Raw genomic sequence first — 20,416 nt, 5'->3', positions numbered from 1 at the left:
TGGATTCTGGGGTAGTGGAGCGACAAGGTCTGATTTCTACTTGAGAGAGACCACAGCATCCCAGGGGAGCAGAGCCTGGCAGGACCCACTGGAGGAGGGAAGACCAGCTTGCCCCTTCCCAGTGACACGGGCAGGAGGTGATGGGGCCCGCAGAGGCAGAGCTGTCATGAGGCCGAAGGACGAATCAAGTTTCCCTGGATCGGGGAGGACCGACTTCACCTCCTCCCGGACCCTCACGGCTGCCTTGTGAGAGGTGCGTTTACAACTGCAGTTCTGGGGTCAGGTGTAAACGTGGGCTCGTGTCCGGCCACGCACACCTTTGTCCAGAGAATAGCGACCAAGAGGTAGTGCGGACGGCAGGACACACCAGGTGCGCGAGACCTTGACCGGGTCCAAAGCTGGAGTCCAGCCCCACCCTCACTGGGCTCTGTGCTCTGACCTCTTGGATGAGTTCCCGCTCCATCACTGGAGATTTTCAGAAGTTAAATTCAAAGTTGCTGGTGGTTTTGAGTCACCTTTTCTTCTTCTTCTTTTTTTTTTTCAATAACGACTCCTGAGTGAAAATTAGGCTGCTGTGTGGGTAGCTGTTAAGGGTGCCTCACTTCCACTCCGGAGAGCTGCCCACACAGCAGATTTTAGTAGCACTTGAAGTGGGACCTGATTTTGCCTCTCAGCTGCTGTATTAAAATAAAAAGCCCTTAAGCTGATTATAAGGATACTAATTTAAATGTACGGATACCACTTCCGTGACGGGAGAAACGTCTTCATTGATTCTCTGAGACCTCATGTCCTCTATGGGGATGCACGTCACATCCACCTTCTGATGCTTTCTGGCACAGAATGGTCTGGGGTGGGGAAGGGCAGCTGTGGAAGCAACACTGGGTGGAGAGTCAGGATCCTGGGGGTCGAGCCCGGCTCTGATGCTGACTTGCTGTGTGAGTTGTTTTCTTTTTTTTTAATATTTATTTATCTATTTATTTGGCTGCGTGGGGTCTTAGTTGCGGCACGTGGGATCTTTAGTTGCGGCACGCGGGATCTTTAGTTGCGGCACGCGGGATCTTTAGTTGCAGCACACGGGATCTAGTTCTCTGACCAGGGATCGAACCCGGGGCCCCTGCATTGGGAGCGTGGAGTCTTAGCCACTGAACCACCAGGGAAGTCCCGGCTGTGTGACTTAAGGGGCATCCCAGCTCTGTTCTCGTGGGGACATTCACATCTGCTTGTTATCCTGAGGCCACGTTACCCTGAGGACTGGATGAGTTAACGGAGGACAAAACTTTGTCCCCTCACTGAGCCCTGGTTTATCACCATTCCTCACCCTTGAGGCCTTTTGGGGGTGGGGGCCTCCTGCTTTTGCCCCATCCCAAGTTTCTTCGGGCTCCTTTGGAAGATTTCTATGCCTTCACCTCCTGTCAATCAGCCTGTCGTAACAGCCTCTCAGCTAGTCTTGTTTCTCTTTGGTCCACCTTCAGGTGACGGCCTGAGCGATCTCTCTAGCATGCAGGTCTGAGAGTACGACTCCCTTGCTTAAAAGAGAAGTCTTCAGGCTTCGCTTGGAGCTCCAGTTTGGCGTTCAAGGCTCTCCTTGCTCTTCCAAACTGCCTGCAAGCTTCTTCTCACCCTCTGGGTGGAAGCCTTCAAGTCTCCTCCAGGCGACAGAAGCACTCAGATCTCTCCAGGCAGGTGGAAGTGTGAAGTCCCTCAGCTCCCGGGGGCACCGGGGCACCGCACGAAGCCTCCATCTTATTCCCTTTCGTACTGAATAACTCTGACCCACCCTCTCTGCGCCAGGCTGTGAGGCTCGGGGTGTCGGTGACGGGGCTAACCCATCGCGGTAGCCTTGTAGGCACACAGAGGCGTTTGTTGAGTGAATGAACGAACGAATAATCTAAGGAGCCCCTTTTGTTGAGAATATTCTTTTCCTTCTACTGAGCTTTCTAGATTTAGCTGTGAGCCACACCTTCTGGGGGTGATTCCCGGGAACCCCGGCAGGGAGATGTGAGTCCCCTCTAGGTCCCTGGGTAGACTCCTGTCTCAGCACCAGCAAAGGTTGATTTCACTGACTTGCTCGTACAATCCTGGTGTTTCCCCACCTACTCCCATTCCTGTGGCATGGGGTGAGCCCGGGAACTTGGTGGGGCAATCATGATGCCGGTCATTTTATCTCTAGAATCTGGGCTTTAACCAGGGGCTCGGGGGAGTGTCCTCAGTGGCTGCCTGTAGCAGAAGGTGACCCACACAACCTGTAGAGGGCTGGTGGGGGGGTGGCCAATGCCCCACCAGTCTGTTCTCTGTTCAGGTTGGCAAAGGATGACAGGGCACGGGAGGTGCTCCTTCCTGAGGTCACCTGCCCTCCGCGCCTGTACCAGACCGGCCCCTCTGGATGGCAAGGTGAGGGCGTGCTCTTCTTTCCAAGGGGGCGTGGCAAAGCGCAGAGGCTATTACGGGGTCAGAGCCCAAACGCTGTGCTGTCCCCATAGCCGCTCCCTTGAACTGCCTCTGGATACAGCTCATTCCACTTCTGACCTGTCTCTCTCGCCTCCAGGTCTTCTGCTCACCTGGAGACCCAGGTGTGACAGGTGGGGTGACGGACTCTAGGCCCACGTGTAGGAGGACATGTCAGTGCTAACGTCAGCACGCCTTGCCCAGGGCGAGCATCTATGTTTCTTAGCGGCTTCACGGTCTAACCTCATATTGAGGAAAGGCCGTGTCTCCTCTTGCCTCTGGGGTTGCGCCTTTGGGGAATAACATAATAATAATAATGTTATCGTGCCAAGGAGGTTCGGCTCTTTCTTGCCCTCCCCGGCCTGGCTGCCTTTCCAGAGAAATAACATTAGCCGTCCATGCTTTTTCTCCTTGCCACATGGGTGACATGGTCCCATCTCTGCAGCATCTGTTCTGATGAAATTCTGTTGGCTTCCCTTTCTCCTTCTAATGGTGGTGGGAGGGGACAATTTGCTGGTTTACTGTGTACCTAGTTGTTGCCTCTCCTAAACTTGAGGGTTGGTGCATTGCTTACTGGCCCCTCTATTCCCAGGGACCAACACAGGACTTGATTCCGAGTATGTACTCAGTAGATGTCTGTGGAGTGAGTGAACGAATGAAACAATGAATGCAGGGGAACGGGGGTCAATTATCAGTGAGGTAAAAGAAAACGGAGGTGGGTCTGTGAAGGTGGGATTCCTTGCCCAGCCCAGGCGGCCGGGAAAGGAAGGAGACTGAAAGAGAGCCGGTGTGGCTGCAGAGAGAAGGGAGGGCCGGGTACACGGAGAGTCCTTCGCAGCCTCCTGGAGGCAGACAGGCAGCCTTTTCTGGCCAGCGTCTCCCCTCCCTCTGGTTGTTTCCCGAGGTGCGTGGCAGGCGGCCGGAAGAGGAGCAAGGCTGGCTGAGTTGGGGCAGGGTTGCCCCAGGCAGACCGTAAGCGCAGACTTTATGCTCCCTGAGGTTCCCCACGGCAGCCAGTTAGCTGTCTTCTCGGTGAGGTGAGAGCTATTCTCCTTCCCCCAGTCAAGGGCAGGGGCTCTACGAGAACCACTTGTAAATATGAGGGGCACCTGCAAGCAGGGGGGCTGCATTCCACCCCTGGCTGGGGGTCTGCTTGGACAGTGACTGCTGATCTGGTGCGATGCTGGGAGCAGGAGACAAGGAAGTAGGGAGAACAGCAGGGTGAGACGGCGACGGGGTGATGCGGCCTGAGTCCCCAACACCGGGTAAGGACGCTTGAGCCTCCTGGGAGCTGAGCAGACTTGGAGGAAGGTGGCGGCCCCTGATCCATCTGCCAGTGTCCTGCCCAAGAGAGTTGCCTGCTGGGGCACGGGTCCCCTGGGGGTGGAAAAGGAGGCTGGAGACTGAGCTGGAGCCACCAGCACCGTGTAGGGTGGGAAGGTCTTCATGGGAACCCAGGCATGTGCTGGCGAGAGGGCCCTTTGGACACCAGGGGCACAGAGGGTAACGCTGGGCATTCAGGGTAGGCAGAGAAACTGCGGAGAGGCCACAGCCCTCTGTCCCTCTGTCCCCACCCCTTCCATCCCAGAGAGGTGAGTTGGGTCAGTGGTGGAGGAAGCCTGTGGGACCCTCTGCCCGGCTCTTCTCTGCCAGAGACCCTAGGACCACCTTGGGGTGGGGTGAGGACCGGGGGCGAGAGACCAAGGTAAAAAATGGACAGGGGGGCTTCCCTGGTGGCACAGTGGTTAAGAATCCGCCTGCCAATGCAGGGGACACGGGTGCGAGCCCGGGTCCGGGAAGATCCCACATGCCGCGAAGCAACTAAGCCCGTGCGCCACAACTACTGAGCCTGCGCTATACAGCCCGCGAGCCACAACTACTGAGCCCGCGTGCCATAACTACTGAAGCCTGCGCACCTTGAGCCCGTGCTCCGCAGCAAGAGAAGCCACTGCAATGAGAAGCCCGTGCACTGCAAGGAAGAGCAGCCCCCGCTCGCCGCAACTAGAGAAAGCCTGCACGCAGCAACGAAGACCCAACGCGGCCAAAAATAAATAAATTAAAAAAACAAAACAAAACTACGGACGGGATTTGGTCCCTTTAGTGTACTTTTCCAATCACCAAGAGTGGCTGAAATGTTCTGAGATTTGGTCAGGCTGTAATTAAGGGAGCAGGAAAAGGAGGATTTGACCCAACTACCATTGGTGGGAGATTATGAAGAAAAGTAGAACCGGTCCATGTTGATTCCTTTCTCCACACGCGGCTGCACGCTGCTCATCAGAATGCAGAGATGCTGCATCCCCTCGCTGACCCCCCAGGGGCCTCGTGAGTTGGAGATTGTTGGCCCTGTTGTCACAGGGGTAAGCACTGAGGTCCAGAGAGGTCAGGACCTTGGCCAGAGCTGCACAGCGTGGGAGGAGCCAAGCAGAGATTAAACACAGAGCTGTCAGACTCCAAAGCCCAGCGCACGGGAATGTCATTTACTGAGCATCTATTAGGTACCTTTTGCTTTTCCTGGGTTCTCTTCCAACTGGGAGGCCAGCCTTGTTTTATTTTACCAGGAAAGATATCGAGTCTCAGACAGGTAGGTAACCACCCAAGAGTACTGTGCAGGCAAGTATGAGGCTGCAGTTTGCACCCCAGTTGGTCTACCTGCAGATCCAGGTCTTTCCGCAGTATTCCCAGCTGCTCCATCCAGGGTCCTGCAGGACGTTTAGCATTGCCCAGCTTGGAAGCCTCGGTCTGATCCCAAAATGCCTGATTGCTTTGACCTTCAGGCTCAGCTATTTCTTCTGATTTTGGAAATTGCTCTTAACCCCAGAACTTTGCGGTTGGGTCTGAAACCACAGGGTGCCGTGATTGGAGAAAGAGAGCCTGGACCCAATCAGACAACTGCTGACCCTCCAGCACCCATGAGCAAGCTCTCTCCGCAGGACCTTCCCGCCTGCCTGCCTTCTGAAGGTGGATTGGGGGTAGCATGGTTAAAAAGAAGAAACAGTTAGTCCAAAGAATGCCATTTGAAAGTCTGTTAAAAATAAACGCTGAGGCTCTTTCCTTTTGTAAGTGCCCTCATTTGAAATCTCTGTCACTTCGGGGTGTGTTGCCTCAGCGACACTGCCTCGTCTGGGATGGGGGAGATGGATGTGTTCCTGGATGGAGCGGAGTGCACTCATGGATACTTGCTTATATGGGCTTTAATTACAAGTCTTCCAACATAAAGTTTTGCTTTTAAAAATTGGAAGCATGCCAGCAAATATATAATATTTGCTTCAAAGTACTAAATTCCCAGAATTAGTCTTCAGCTGTATCTTGGTCGACGTCTGGAGATTCTTGGAGTCCTTCTGGGTCCTCTGAGGTTCTACCTTCACTTCCTGACTTCACCTTTTCCCTGCTTTTAATTTTGAACAGAGTATCTGTGAAGCCAAAGAAATTGTCTCGTATCTGAAGTCAGAAAGTCTGGGTCTGTGTCCCAGCTCTGTCGTTCTCTGACCATGTGACCTTGGGCAAACCTACTCATTTTTTGGAGGCTTGTCCTCGCCCTCTCTAAGGATTCAGGGCAGCTTGGCAGAGTTGTGGGAAGACGAAAAGCCTCAACTGGCAATCGTGCAGTACTTGGAGCCCATTAAATGCTTGTTCATTCATACAATCTGATTTCTTTTGAATTTTCTTTTGAAGTTCTTCTTGCTTGTTCTATTCCAAGTCTTTGTTATCTGTTGGGGATGTTTTGGGGTGCTGATTATTTTTTCTCTCTCTCAGGTGGCAAAAACCCCTTACATCCTTCCTCCTCTACCTCTGTCTTTGCAAGTTTCCCTTTCAGTTCATCTGCTGCCCCTGTTTATTTCCCACTGTCTTCCTGAGCAATACTTATTCCTCCTAGCAGCCTTTGTAAATTACATGGTTTCTATTATTTCTCTGTAACCAGCATTTATCATTAGCCTCAATCTAACAGGCACATCTGAGATGTTTTCTCATTTTGGTACAACTATGTTTTTCTTCCTCCTACTTCCTTTCATCCAGAATATATTGAAATGTTCCAAAGAAGGAATTGACATTGATGAGATAGGAAAAGGTGGGCTGGAGGTTGTTTTCTTGCCAAAGGTCTTAGTAATTTCTACTTCCTCTCTTCCATCTTGGTATTTGGCTTAAGAGTGGGCGGTGGTGGTGAGGAGGGGCCTGGGTGAAAGAGCCAAAAAGATTTAACTTGTCATCACAAAATGTGGAGGCCTGTAGGGAAAAATCCCTTTTCATAACATCAAGGAGACACAGGGTTCGAAATCAGACAACCCTCATTTTGAACCTTACTGGTGCTTTGGCACTTTTCTTTCTTTTTTTTTTTTTTTAAAGATTATTACATTTCTTTCCAGATCTAAAGACATACGTTTAGATATCTAATGCACCCAGAATTTATGTGCGAGATGTGCGGTAGGGCACCATCTTAATTTTTTTCTAAATGGACAGCCCATTGTAACAATACCATCTGTTGACTTATCTGTCTTTTTCCTTCTGATTTGAAATAATCATCTTTATCATACGCTAAATAGATAATACATAGGTCTGTTTCTGGATCTGCTATTCTCTTCCATGGATTTTTCCATCCACGTGCCAGTATCACATATTTTAATTATCATTGGAAAGCTTGAGTTTCTGAGCCAGAATATCCATGCATACTCGTAATTCACTTTTTTACAATAATAAAAAGGTAGTTGCAGAATCCATTGTTCTTACAAGCCATCTGGTATTCCCCAACACTTGTAAAAATAATGTAAAACAATAATTTAGACTTCTATTTGATTATTTTAGGAATTATTCTGAGTATCCAAGTTAATAAGACATTCACCAAATCTTTGACGTGAAGTAGAATTCCAAATGATTAATTTATTAGATGTTTGTTCCATGGAGACTAGTTTATTTTCAGGTCTGGGAAAACAAGAGAAACTTGGGCAAATTTTCTCTTGTTCTGCAGCCCTGGCACTGGTAAATAGTTTATACCCACCCCGCCTTGTACCACACTGAGTTTAAGCTGGGGCGCTGTGTTCTCCCATTCCTGGCCTGGAAGCCTCCTTCCAGATTCATAACTAGTGCCCTACAGCCACGGTGAAAGCCAGGTAGTCACGGCTTTCCTGGGGTCTGGAGTGGGCATCACAGGCCAGTGGCCATCACGTCGGTAACTTTCACTAACGTCTGGGAGCTGTCTACCCTCCGAGAATTATTCTAGAGTGCATCTGTCAGCTTTCATCAATTTTTAAAAAGTCTCCAGCTTTGAAGAGTAAATAGAGTTTGGGTGCTATTTGGGGGGGGGGGTGGGGGAGGGCATTTATTGAGTACCTGGTCTATTCCTCGACACTGAGATGCTTTACTTGTGCTATTTAATTTGATTCTTAGGAGTCATGGAAGTGGCTGTGACATCCTGTGAGGAGACCCAGGCTGAGGGTTTCCGCAACTCACCAAAGCCAACACCATACGACCCTCACGTAATGAGAGGGGATCCAGCGCCCCCCACACACACTTTAAACCTTGTGCTTTCTACCCACCTTGTTCTGTCTGAGCCTCGGTCACAGGTCCAGATTCTGCTTGGTTCCAGGCCCAAGTGCCCACAACAGGCTGTGATTGTTTTGTACCTTATCAGTAGGAGAACCAAGGCCAAGGCCGATGCCCATTATCATTTCTGACATTTTTTTTACAACTGTTTTAAGGTAGTGAAATTGACTTGTCATTTTAGGCACAGTTAGATAGCTGATGTCCCAGATTCGACAGCTCCCGTATCTTCCCACCTGCGTTACAGCCCCACCTCCCAGCCTGCCTGGCCTCTGGTAAATCAGGGAGAGAATGGAGCAGGCCTCTCTGTGAGCCATTCCAGCCAAGGCAGCCACATCCAGAGAAGCGGCCTTGCGTGTGCTGGGTAGGAACAAGCCCTGGGGTTGGAAGGCTCAGACGATGACCCTCACAGAACCGGCAAGGGAGAACTGCAGCCACCTTTGAATGGAGGAAAGGGAGCTGGGGGAGAGGGGCAGGGAAGGGGCAGATTTTCCACTGCAGGAGTTGCAGCAGGAGGGAAGGAGGAAGGAGAGAGGCAGAAAGCAGAAACCAGGGCTCCTGCACCAGGCAGCAGGGACATCTGTCATCTAAGCCAGTGTTGGTGGCATTGAATAAACCCAGTGGGCTCCATCTGGACATCTAATATCTGTCAATAGACAGTTAAGAGCTTTCAGACCTGCTCACCTGTTTGCTGGTTGAGTACACATCACACCCGAGGAGAGATTTACGAAGATATTTTCCTGACAGTTATTTAATTAGGGCTCAGCTATAAATATGCAATCAAACGATGGCTGAAATTGCATGTCCCATCAGAGCTTAATGACATCATTTCATTTCTATTTCGTTACAAACAAGGGTATAAACTCTGACAGCAGCCATCACTGGCAACAAATCAGAAGTACTGATTAGAAACCTCCAGTTTGACAGATAGCAGATCGTGGTTCCCCGGAGACAGGGATGAAGAGGAGGAATGACAAAGGGGCCCTGAAACTATTGGGGTGACGGATGCTGGTCATCCTGATTGGGGGGTGGTCTCGGGATCACACACGTCTGACACATCCAGGTGTGCGTGCCAAACACGTGAACTTCATGCTCGCTCCGTCGAGTCGAAGGCCGCCTGCCAGTTGTCATGAGGGCTGAGGCTTCTTCCTGTCTGCTCCTCAGTAAGTTGTCTTGAAGTATTTTGTGAACCCAAATAAACCCTAGAGTTCTAGGGTCTTAAAAAGTTATATTCTTTAAAACTTATATTAACGTAAAAGTCAGGGAGAGGAAAGGGAGCCATGTTTCCTGAGCTTTCCAAAGCCACAGCTTTGCCAACATCCTCTGATTTGACAGTCACAGCAGCTTGGGAGCCCAGGGGTGTCTTCTTCCCATTTTACAGATGACTCATGACAGTACTGAGAAGTGACAGAGCCAAGTGGTGTCTGCTGGAACCAGTCTGACAAATTTCCCCTGTTTTTGCAACATCCCATTTTTGGACCTCCTTATTTTAAGGAGCTACAAAAGGTCACATTGGCCCCTCATTCCTCCCAGCTATTAAGTTCTCTATTTCTTGTTTACCTCGTCAAGGCTTTGGCATATTGCCATCGTGGGGTAAGTATAATTCTGCGTTCTGCTGTTGGCGTTTCAGGTTGTTTGTAGATATTTCCCCATGTTGCTCATACTTACCATTTTGAAAACCTCCCTAAATCCTATTGAGTTGCTGCCCCATTATTTACTTAACCCTATTGTTAGGCAAGGAGATGGTTTCCAGTATTTTGCTACTGTATTTGCAACCGGTTTATCATGCCTAAGACAGTATCAGGGAGTGGGTGAGAATACAGCCCTGTGGTCACACTGCCTGGGCTTGAATCCCAGAACTGCCACAAAATAGCTGTGTGAATTTAGGTAGGTTGCTTAACCTCTCTGTGTCACCATTTCTTAATTTATAGAGACAATAGTATCACCTTTCTTGGAGGCTCTGGGTCACTAGAACCGCGAGGCCTGGCTCTGTTCACAGAGTCCTGGGCCCACTGCTTTCCCCTTTCAAGCCAAAACACTTTTGGTGATTTAGAACGTTCCTCTGAGATGGGAAAGTGCGTTTGATTTCCATAGCTGCTGTGACAAATTAGCACAGACCTAGAGGCTTAGAACAACACAAACTTACTATTCACAGTTCTGTAGATTAGGAGTCCAACATGGGTCTCCGTGGGCTCAAAGGAAGTCACGTTCCCTCCCTGGAGGCCCAGGGGAGAAGCTGGCCCCTTGCTCTTTGCAGCTTTTAGAGGCCGCCTGCTTGGCTCCCGGCCCTTCCTCCACCTTCAGAGCCAACGATGCTAAACGGGCCCTTCTCACGTTGCCGCCTCTGGCTGCTTCTCTTCCGATTTCCTCTCCCATTTGTAAGGGCTCTGGACTCACTCGGATAATCCAGGATCTTTTTTTTAAAATTTATTTATTTATTATTTTAATTAATTAATTAATTAATTATTTATTAATATATTTATATTTTATTTATTTATATTTATTTATTTATATTTTTATTTATTTATTTATCTATCTATTTATTTATTTATTTATGGCTGTGTTGGGTCTTCGTTTCTGTGTGAGGGCTTTCTCTAGTTGCGGCAAGCGGGGGCCACTCTTCATCGCGGTGTGCGGGCCTCTCACTATCGCGGCCTCTCTTGTTGCAGAGCGCAGGCTCCAGACCCACAGGCTCAGTAGTTGTGGCTCACGGGCCTAACTGCTCTGCGGCATGTGGGATCTTCCCAGACCAGGACTCGAACCCGTGTCCCCTGCATTGGCAGGCAGACTCTCAATCACTGCGCCACCAGGGAAGCCCCATCTCCCTATTTTAAAGCCAGTTGATTAGAAGCTTCATTTCATCTGCAACCTCAATTCCTCTTCCCCACATCACCTAGTGGATTCACAGGTTCTGGGGATTAAGACGGAGCTCTCTCTGGGGACATCATTCTGTGTACACACAGATGGGGCTGGAAGCCCGTCGACCGCACGTCCCGGGCTCCCTCGCCTGGGTTCCATCTGGAGTTGGCCAACAGGAGGCCCTGGGGCCAGATCAGAAGGTGGGCAAAGGTGGAAACCCTCATGCTCCTGGTGGCGGCTCTGGGACAGCAGCAGCCCCGGTCCAGCAGCACCGGGGTGAGTTCGGTGGTGGCCCCAACCCGGGGTGCTGATGGCTTCCTCATGTCTGCCTAGCACCCCCTGCCCGCTCTGCATCTCCACCTGGAAGTGGTAGCAGCTCCCCGGTCTCTAGGTCACACCCTCTCCTCCGACACCTTTGTTATCAGCTCTTGTCCGCAAGGCTGGGAACGACGCAGCCTCCCCGTCGCTGGTTAAGCAAAGGTAGACACGCTCGTCACGGGGCTGTCGCAAGGATGAAACGGGGTGGCGTGTAAGTGCCTCGCGCAGGACCTGATGCTTAATACGTGCTGAACACGTTATTGCCAGATGTGGTTTTTAGATTTTAGGTTTTTGTTGGCTTTTGCTGGACTAAGGATTTCAATTTTCAATGAGAGTCAAATGCACATTTCCGTTGAAATGTCTTCTATGGACTCCATTTTGAAGAAGCTAGCCTCTCTCTGAAGTTGAGATAAATATTCAAATCTATCTTTAGCAGGTTTCCCTCGGATTTTACATATTTAAAATTATTTAACTCCTTGAAGCATCTGGAGTCTGTTTTGGGAACATGATATCGGATGCAGGTCTAAATTAAATTCCACATCCCTGTGCAATTAGCCTAACTTCATTTAATAAATAGCCTTTTATTTCCCCAGTGTTTGGTGTTGCTTATTCTGGTGTGTAATAGGTTCTCGTATGTACTGGGGGCTCTGGGGGTTCTGGTCTGCGGATCCACACAGCCATATAAGGACATTCTGCAGATCTGAGAGTGTCATTCTGCAGCCTCAGATAGGAATGACAACTTGTTTGGGTAACTAATTCTCAGAGCACATCATTTTCTGCCGAGCTGGGGCTTATAGATCTATTTCTTTTGTTGTTGGGAAGTTAGATTATTGGAGAAATCAAAGGCAGTTGTGATTCATACCCTCTCATTGTAACCTGCATTTTCTGCTTGGGTAATTGCTGAATTCCATCTTTCCCCTTGTCTTTTAAAATTTTCATGAGACACAGTCTTGGTGACCGTCTCTGATTGTAAATTTCCTCTCAGACCCTGTGAACCTTCTCCATTTGCAGCCTCGGTCCTTGTTTTTCCAATATCATCCCCCCAACTAGACTCTTGATTTTCTTTTCTAATTCAATTATTCTTATGTTTTCTCAAGTGACTTCACTTGCTCAATTGTGATTTTTACTGCATGGCTTTCTTTTAAATAATAACAATTGTCCTGGTTTATTCTTACTTACTTGCAGTGACGCCCTCTTTTATTTCTTTGAGAAGAGAAGCCAGCAGCTGTCTAAATTCTTACCATCCTGTCTGATGGAAACGTCAGGATGTGCGACTTTGGAAATCTTACTGCCATGTACCTCGGTGGGGTAGACACTTCACTGGCAGCCATCATGTCTGTCTGCCCTGCTGTCCTTTGCATATTGGTTTGGTTCCCATGCTTGCCTCATTCGTGCTTGTACCTCAGGCCACATGTCCTGTACCAGGTGGGAAGGGTGAGGGAGCAGGAGCTTTCCCTTTCCATAAGGGAAGGGACACAGAGATTTTTGCTTCTATTTCATTGTTCAGTACTGCACTTGTTTCCTAGGGCTGTCACAACAAAATATTCAATACCACAATCCGAGCAGCTTAATACAACAGAAATCTATTCTATCACAGTTCTGGCTGAAAGTCTGAAATCAAGGAGTCAGCAGGGCCGTTCTCCCTCTGGAGGCTCTAGGGGAGGGTGCTTCCTTGTCTCTTTTAGCTTCTGGTGTTGCTGGAAATCCTTGCCTTCCTTGCCTTGTAGATGCGTCACTCCAGCCTCTGTCTCCGTCTTCACATGATGTTCTCCCTGTGTGTTTTGATCTCTGTGTCTCTTCTTTTCTTATAAGGATGCCAATCATACTACTCCCAATGACCTCATCTTAAGTAAATACATCTTCAAAGACCCTGTTTCTAAATAAGATCATATTCACAGGTACCTGGGGTTAGGACTTCAGCATATATTTTGGGGAAACACGATTCAACCCACAGTAAGTCCCATGTCATGTGGCCACCCCCAGCTGCAAGGAAGCCTAGAAGACTGAAAATCAACTCTACTTAGCTAGACACACTGACATGACCCCCAACTGGGATTCTTCAAGTAAGTAAAATGAGGGATCTTGTGTCTAGTGGGTAACTCGTGGTATCTGCACAGCGGTTTAGTCACCCAGGAAGGCTGAGTGCTCGGTTCTGCAACCTCTTGTTTCCCCGGAAATCAGACTCCTCTGGCTCTGCAGCTTTCTGATTATGGACGCGAACCCAAGAAGATCTCCGTGCAAACCTCGATGCCCTGGGACACTGTTCCATAGGATAACCTCTCTGGCCCTCACTCCTAGACTACCTTATCTTTCATATATTTTTTAACAGGCTTGATCTCTTGATTTCTGATGTTGCAACCTACATGAGCAGCCAACAAATCCCAGAAAGTAGTAACAATTGGCAACAGCAAGAACAGCCTATTGTTTCTTGGTGACGGCAGTGGGGGAATAAAATGGAGAGCCTGGGGGGAAGGCAGGTGTGTGTGTCTGAAGTCCTTTTTCTAAGTGATCCAGAGAAAGCAGGACAGTTGGGGCCCCTGAGCCCAGGGTAGACCCCCGACACTCAGGAGACCCTGGAATGCATCCTTCCCCCAAGGCTGTACCGTGTTCATTACCTCTGAGAGCGCGGTCACCCGTGAGGCCACAGGAAAAGTCAAGCTCCTCTGTGATTTGTTCTATGAAAATTCCCATCGAAGCTGTTAAAGCAAGTGTTTCACTTCTTAAAAGGGAAAACCAGTAATTTGAAAACCTTAATTATGCAAAATTGTTCATTTTCTAAGTTGATTAGAAGTAGGAATGGGTTCAAACACAAGCTCTACCATATATTGTGGCAAGTTACTCGACCCTACACCTCTCTGACCCTCCTCCCCGCATGGAGGGAGCAGAGGCATAACCGGCCCTCTCTTAGAAGCTTCAGGCATTATGTTCCCAACAGCCTGCCTGACATCCCTGCTCCGATTCTCAGCAGCTCCCACACCCGTTTCTCTCCCAGCCGTCTTTGCCTTTGTGATGTCAACGTCCACCCCGAGTCCCGGGTAGGAGTCTGGATGTGACTCTTCATTTCTCTTTCCCTCTTTTCATCCACCCAACCCATCAGCAAGCCCTGCGGAGAGGCCATTCTCCTTCTAAAACATGACTTTTCTCCATATTGACTGCCATGAGCTTACCCTTAGTTATTAGTTGTTACCTTAAATAAGGTAATTGATTAATTAAGGAGTATCTTAACCTCTCCCCGGGTCTCTGCGAGAGCCTCTTCACTGGTCTTCCTGATCCTTTGTCCACATGGCTGCAAAAGTGATCTTTTAAATGGTTAGCAGACCCAATCTAACCCTTGCTTAATCATCTGAGATCTAGCCCCTTCCTTCCTCTCCCCCCAATCCCCTCCATGACTGCACTCCCATCACATTGGTTCTTGAGCACACCAAGTTCATCCTGGCTTCAGACCTGTGCTCTGGTCTTCCCGCTGCCCTGATCTCTCTGAGCTGAGCTCAGTAGGGAAGGGATGATGAGGACGGTGACGCCTGTGACGTGATGAGTCATCAGGCCTGTTCTGGTGCTCCCTGCTCACAGTTAGTCATGAAATTAATGAGCAAATTAACTGGGAACTGATTATTCCAAAAATAAATTATAGATTCAGCTTCTTTCTTTTGGCTTCACGCCTTTGAAGTCCCACAACTTTTCCTGAGGAGAATGAAATGAAAAGAGACATTTGCAATTTTAATTTTTTATGTCACTTTTATAGAAAACTACAGAAGAAAGAAGAGCTATCAACATGATCAAAGGAAATAGGAAAATTACAAAGAGGGGGAACAGTACTATTTTGCCATTTTTTTAACAGACTCTTTAGAAGGACATGAATAATACATGAGAAATCCTACAGACTAGTTCAGGAAAACAGAAAGTTGGTACTTAATTATTGAGAATGCAGAATGTAGGTGGGATGGGAGTCCAGAGAAAAAGGTGCTTAATCAGTGCAAAGAAGACAGCTCATGGGAAGCGGCTAATCTACTGTGAACTAGGAAACCATGAAACCAAGCTGGTCAGATTGTGTAGGAAGGAGCGTCTCCTCTCTGGGGTGAAGTTTATGGGCGTCATGACAGATATTCCAGCTCTCCAGAGTCTTCTTTGCTTCCTTTTGGCTTTCTGATGGTATTCCAGAGGCTTGAGGTTGCTAGAATCTCATCTAGAGCCCCAGAATCCCAGAATTTTGGCTCTCCTTTCTCTTTCCCCTTTCTCACGTAGCGCATTTCATTCTCAGACTTTTTCCCTCTTCCTTTCTGCTCAGGGAAAGAAATGACCCCTCTCTCTGAAAATGAGACAGAGACATCCAAGATTTATAGAAAGAGAAGCGTAGCAGAATGTGTGCAGAATGCACCAGAGAGAAAAGAGATCCCTGTGGACACAGGACCAGCTGGACTTTGAGGCTGTCTTCAGAGAGGTCTGTACATTCCATGTCACATGCATAGCCTCATGGCAGGGGCCTCTCAGGAGGATGGTGGGTCACCACCTTCTGGGAGAGACGTCAGATCCTGTAGGACGATGCCAGAAATAACAGTAGATCAAGACCCCAGCAGAGCAGATGACTCACTCTACAGCTCTCCTGTAATAGAGAAGAACAAATCTGACTCCATATTGGATCTGTTTCTTTTACTTTCACCTCTGTATTCTATTGCTGTTGCTGTAAGTTAGTCACTAAAGGGATGTTGCCTATAAGCTCAAATTATACATAATGGCCCACTTTTGGGAACCCTGCCTCCCCACCTGTGAATGACTATAGGAAGAAAGAAAGAACACATCCCCTCTGGAGGCTGAGTGGAACCAGGAAATGTTTGACTTTAACTCCCCCCCCCCCGCAATGACGCCTCCTTTTTAGTATAAAAGGAGCCTGAATTCTAACTCAGGCAAGATGGTTCTTTGGGACACGAGTCCACCATCTTCTCTGTCTGCCAGCTCTCCAAATCAAGTCTCGACTCTTTTCCCTAACAACTTGTCTCTCGATCTATTGGTCTGTCAAGCAGTGAGCAATATGATCTTGACTCAGTAACAGTCTCTCTGTCCATCCACCCACCCATCCATCCTTCCTTCCTTCCATTATTTACCTCCCTCTAGAAAAGAGGAGAAATCTTGTAAAGATACAAATAATACTTTAAGATAGATATGTAAAGTTAGTAATAAGAAAGATACGGAAAGGGTAAAATAAGTATAGGAAAGGAAGCTGAAGCCAGGAGTGGGACTGTCACACAAAATACAGGCCTCTACGTCCTAAGCACCTACTAGGGATAAGCCACATCCTGGCTCTGAGCTTTCTAGCAGCCAATGGGAACAGGGAACCATGATAACATGATCGTTCCCTTAACTCTCAGTGTCTGTAAGGTAAAAATAAACCCGTTGCCAAGGAAAAGCATGGCTCTGACTGATTCCAAGCCCAGTGAGAGTTTTCCTGAGGCTTTTGTAGAAGAGGAGGGTTGAAGTTGAGCCAGAAACAGACTCCTGGGCTAGTGACTGATGCCAAATACCCCGTTGAGGAGAGATTGTGGTGTTAAATTAATTAAACAAGGAGGCCATTAGATCGGGGTCAGTAGGGAAGGGCCGATGCTGAGGATGGGGATGGCTCTGACTTGATGAGTCACCAGACTGGCTCTGGTGCTCTGGACGGTAAGGGGGAGGTCTGGGAGTGTGAAGTTGCCCAGCACCCCGAGGTCATGCTCTCAGCATGATGGCCTTCTTTGGGGTTCACCAGCGGGACCATGGCAAGAGGCTGTATCACCTTAGTAGACCACGTAAGAAACCCAAACTAAGCCTCAAGGTTAAGAAATCGAAATTTAAGGACAGCCCATCACAAACAGCCAAGGAGTCCTTTCTAAATAAGGCGACCGCTTAAGCTGTAGCCAGTCAGACAACAAAAGTCCCAACAAAAGCTGCTCTTTCGAGCCAAAGGACAAGGAAAGGGACAGCCTGGCAGGACAGACGATGTTAGACAATAATCCTGCTACTCCAGCAGACACCATAGAAGACACCGGCCCGATCCTACCCAAGCCAGCAACGACCCCTGAGGCACCAGACTACCCCCTCGTGGCTGTAATGGGCGCCTTCCCTTCCGTGTGGGGAGAAGGACACAGAGGTCGTGGTGGGTGTGGGGTGGGAGGGGGAGGAGTAGCGACACAGGGGAAGCGAATGGGGAGCAGGGGGCTTGCGGCTGCCTGGGGCAGGGGAGGAGGGGTGAGTGGAAGCAGAAAGGACCTGGGGTGGGCTTTTCCCTCCTACCTCCCACCCTGACACCATAGGGCAGGGAGGAGGAGTCAGGCCGGGGGAGTCAGTTCCTGGGCTTCACCCGCCCCTCCTGCTCAGGGTTCCCACACACATCCCCTGCCGGGGGTGGCGGGCACGCTCAGTAGGGGGTGTATCCGTGGGAGGGGGCTGCAGTCCTGGGGAAACAGCCCTGCTTAGGGAGCCCAGATGTCCTCAAGGCCTCCATCCTAGGGGGTTTCCCTTTATTTAACATTCAGATAAAATGGCCTAAGTCCTCCTCCAAGCCCAGTGCCCTCTCCTTACGTCCAAGGATTCTTGGGATCATCACCCATGTGACTATTCCAGTCTTCACTTGCCCTCTTGCCTTCTGGGACCACTGCCCTCTCCCTGCCCATCATCACCCGGGAGATGAATGCCACCCTTTCCCCTTCACTCCCTGGTGGATTAAGATCACGGTGTTTATCGACGATGTTGCTCAAGATTCAGGGGAAGGGAGGTATTTAGAACTTCAGATGGAAGCTCAGGTGTCTCTGTTTGTACAGATGGACCAGTCACCCCCTCACAAGGGGAATTTCTCGCTGGCTTCGGTCCCCCTTTGGACCTTGGCTTCCTTTATGTTTCTAGGCCTCTCTTTCCCCCAGATTTCTCATTCGGAGCCCAAGTCTCTTCTCTGGTCACTAAGAAGCTGACAGTAGACAATCCCCAAATTCCTAATACTTTGTAATACAGAACAATTTAGCCCTCTCTCTATCTCACTCCTCACCCATCTGGGTCTGGGAGGGCTTCCCTGGTGACGCAGTTGTTAAGAATCCGCCTGCCAATGCAGGGGACATGGGTTCCAGCCCTGGCCCAGGAAGATGCCGCAGAGCAACTGAGCCCACGTGCCGCAACTACTGAGCCCGTGAGCCACAACTACTGAGCCCGCACTCTAGAGCCTGAGAGCCACAACTACTGAGCCCATGCACCCTAGAGCCCGTGCTCCTCAACAAGAAAAGCCACCTCAGTGAGAAGTCTGTGCACCAAAACGAAGAGTAGCCCCCGCTCGCCGCAACTAGAGAAAGCCTGTGCGCAGCAACGAAGACCCAACGCAGCCAAAAATAAATAAATAAATAAATAAATAAATAAATTTTTTTAAAAAAGTGATGTCCTGCCTCACAAACCCAAACAGCCTTCTGGATATTTTCTCCAACAAAAGAGTGAAATGCTCTCCCTTCCTTACGACACAGAAACATGGCTGTCACCACTTTCTTTTTCTTTTTATCAGCATATTTTTTTGTCTCTTATATTCATAAAATAGAGTGTGCTGCCAGGTTGACTAGTGAAGTATAGCAACAAGAAGCCTCCAGAATTTCTCAAAAGAACTTGGCTCATGGATCTCAGGAATCAAGAAAGGAGGAAGGAACCAGGAGTTGAGAGGTGAAGACAGAGCAAGACGGAGTTGAATCTGAGGACAAGAGACCTGTTTCTTGGAGAGGCAGGGGGGCATCCAGGCTGGACAGAGGGGTAAGAAGCTGAAATCAGCCGACACTGCTGCCCTGGGCTGGACCTTCAGTGGGAAACCTCTGTGAGGAAATAGGAAGTCTCCTTTTCTTGAGGGACAGATGGCAGGATCTGAGCTGGAAAAACTCCACTTTACCTCTGGGCAAGATGTTCTGGAAACGGAGATCCTTAAGATCGAGCTCTTACTTTGGGCCAGAGCTGCCTCAGGGCCAGCTCCGTCCCTCTGACTGCAGCCCAGAGCATCTTTGTGCCCTGACCCACTCCCACCCCTGCCACGTTAGGGTCTGCTGTGCCCAAGGGAACCAGTTTGAGAACTTGAACATGGAGAGGAGATCGGGCGGAGGGCACATGTCTTCCAGAGGGGGGGTCAGCCGGGGGGCCTGGCCCACTCGGCTCTGAGTGGATGTTGTGAGCACCTTCCCTCTGCCCCAGTTTTGCTATATTGAACCTTTCTGCGGCACACGCTCCTTGAGCACTGCTGCGGGAAAGAGGCAGGTGTGTATTAACACAACATGTGAGCTTGGAGACGGTTCTGAAGGACGTCCATCAACAAAAAGGCTTTCTGAGTTTTGTGTTATTTTTCTTGTTTGCTTTCAAATAAGAGAACAAATCAGCAGATGCATCAGGCAGATGATGCCTTCCCAGCATTTAGCAAACTACCAAGCAGCACTTAGATGCCCAACAGATTCCCTGTTTTTGCAGGCGGCCTGCAGGGACGCAGCTCCCTGAACCGTGGGAAGAATGGGAGCTTTGTCCTTCTCTCCACCAAGGGCCCCCCAGGAGCAACCGGTTCACCCCCTGCTCCAGACCACCTGCCACTGAAGCATCTTGGCTTCATCCTAGAGACACGCTAGTGTCTTCACGTGGTCGACTGGGATAGGGACCGATGATCTCCAAAAGTCAGTGAAAATCTTTCGGGTGTGCGCCTGCAATATAGTTCTACGTTGAAATATTTATATATTCAGTCTACTTTAGTAATATATTGTGGACAAAAATATAAATTAAAAATGAATGAGATAAAAACCAAGTTTAAGCGTACTGGGTTGGATAATGTCCCCTCAAAATTCACCTCCTTCCCGGAACCTCAGAATGTGACTTTATTTGGAAATAGGGTCTTTGCAGAGGTAATTAGTTAAGAAGTAGTCACTGGAGTCAAGTGGGACCTTAATTCAATAGGACTGGTGTCTTCAAAAGAAGAGGAGAAAATACACACACAGAGAAACACACACACACACACACACACACACACACACACAGTGCCATGTGACCACAGACACAGAGGCTGGAGCGATGCATCTACAAACCAAGGACCACCAAGGATTGGGGGCAGCACCAGGACCTGGGAGAGGTAAGGCAGCATCCTCTCCTAGAGCCTCAGGGAGAGAGTGCGGGACCCTGCCGACACCTTGGTTTCCGACTTCCAGCCTCATGGAGGGCCTTGTGTCCTTTGTCAGCTTGTCTTCCTCAGTCCTGAGTGTGGTCGGCGCTGATACCATTCATGAAGGTTCCCAAG

Source organism: Eschrichtius robustus, chromosome 15, assembly GCF_028021215.1.
Source record: "Eschrichtius robustus isolate mEscRob2 chromosome 15, mEscRob2.pri, whole genome shotgun sequence".
Taxonomy (NCBI): Eukaryota; Metazoa; Chordata; class Mammalia; order Artiodactyla; family Eschrichtiidae; genus Eschrichtius; species Eschrichtius robustus.
This window is presented reverse-complemented; position numbering follows the sequence as displayed.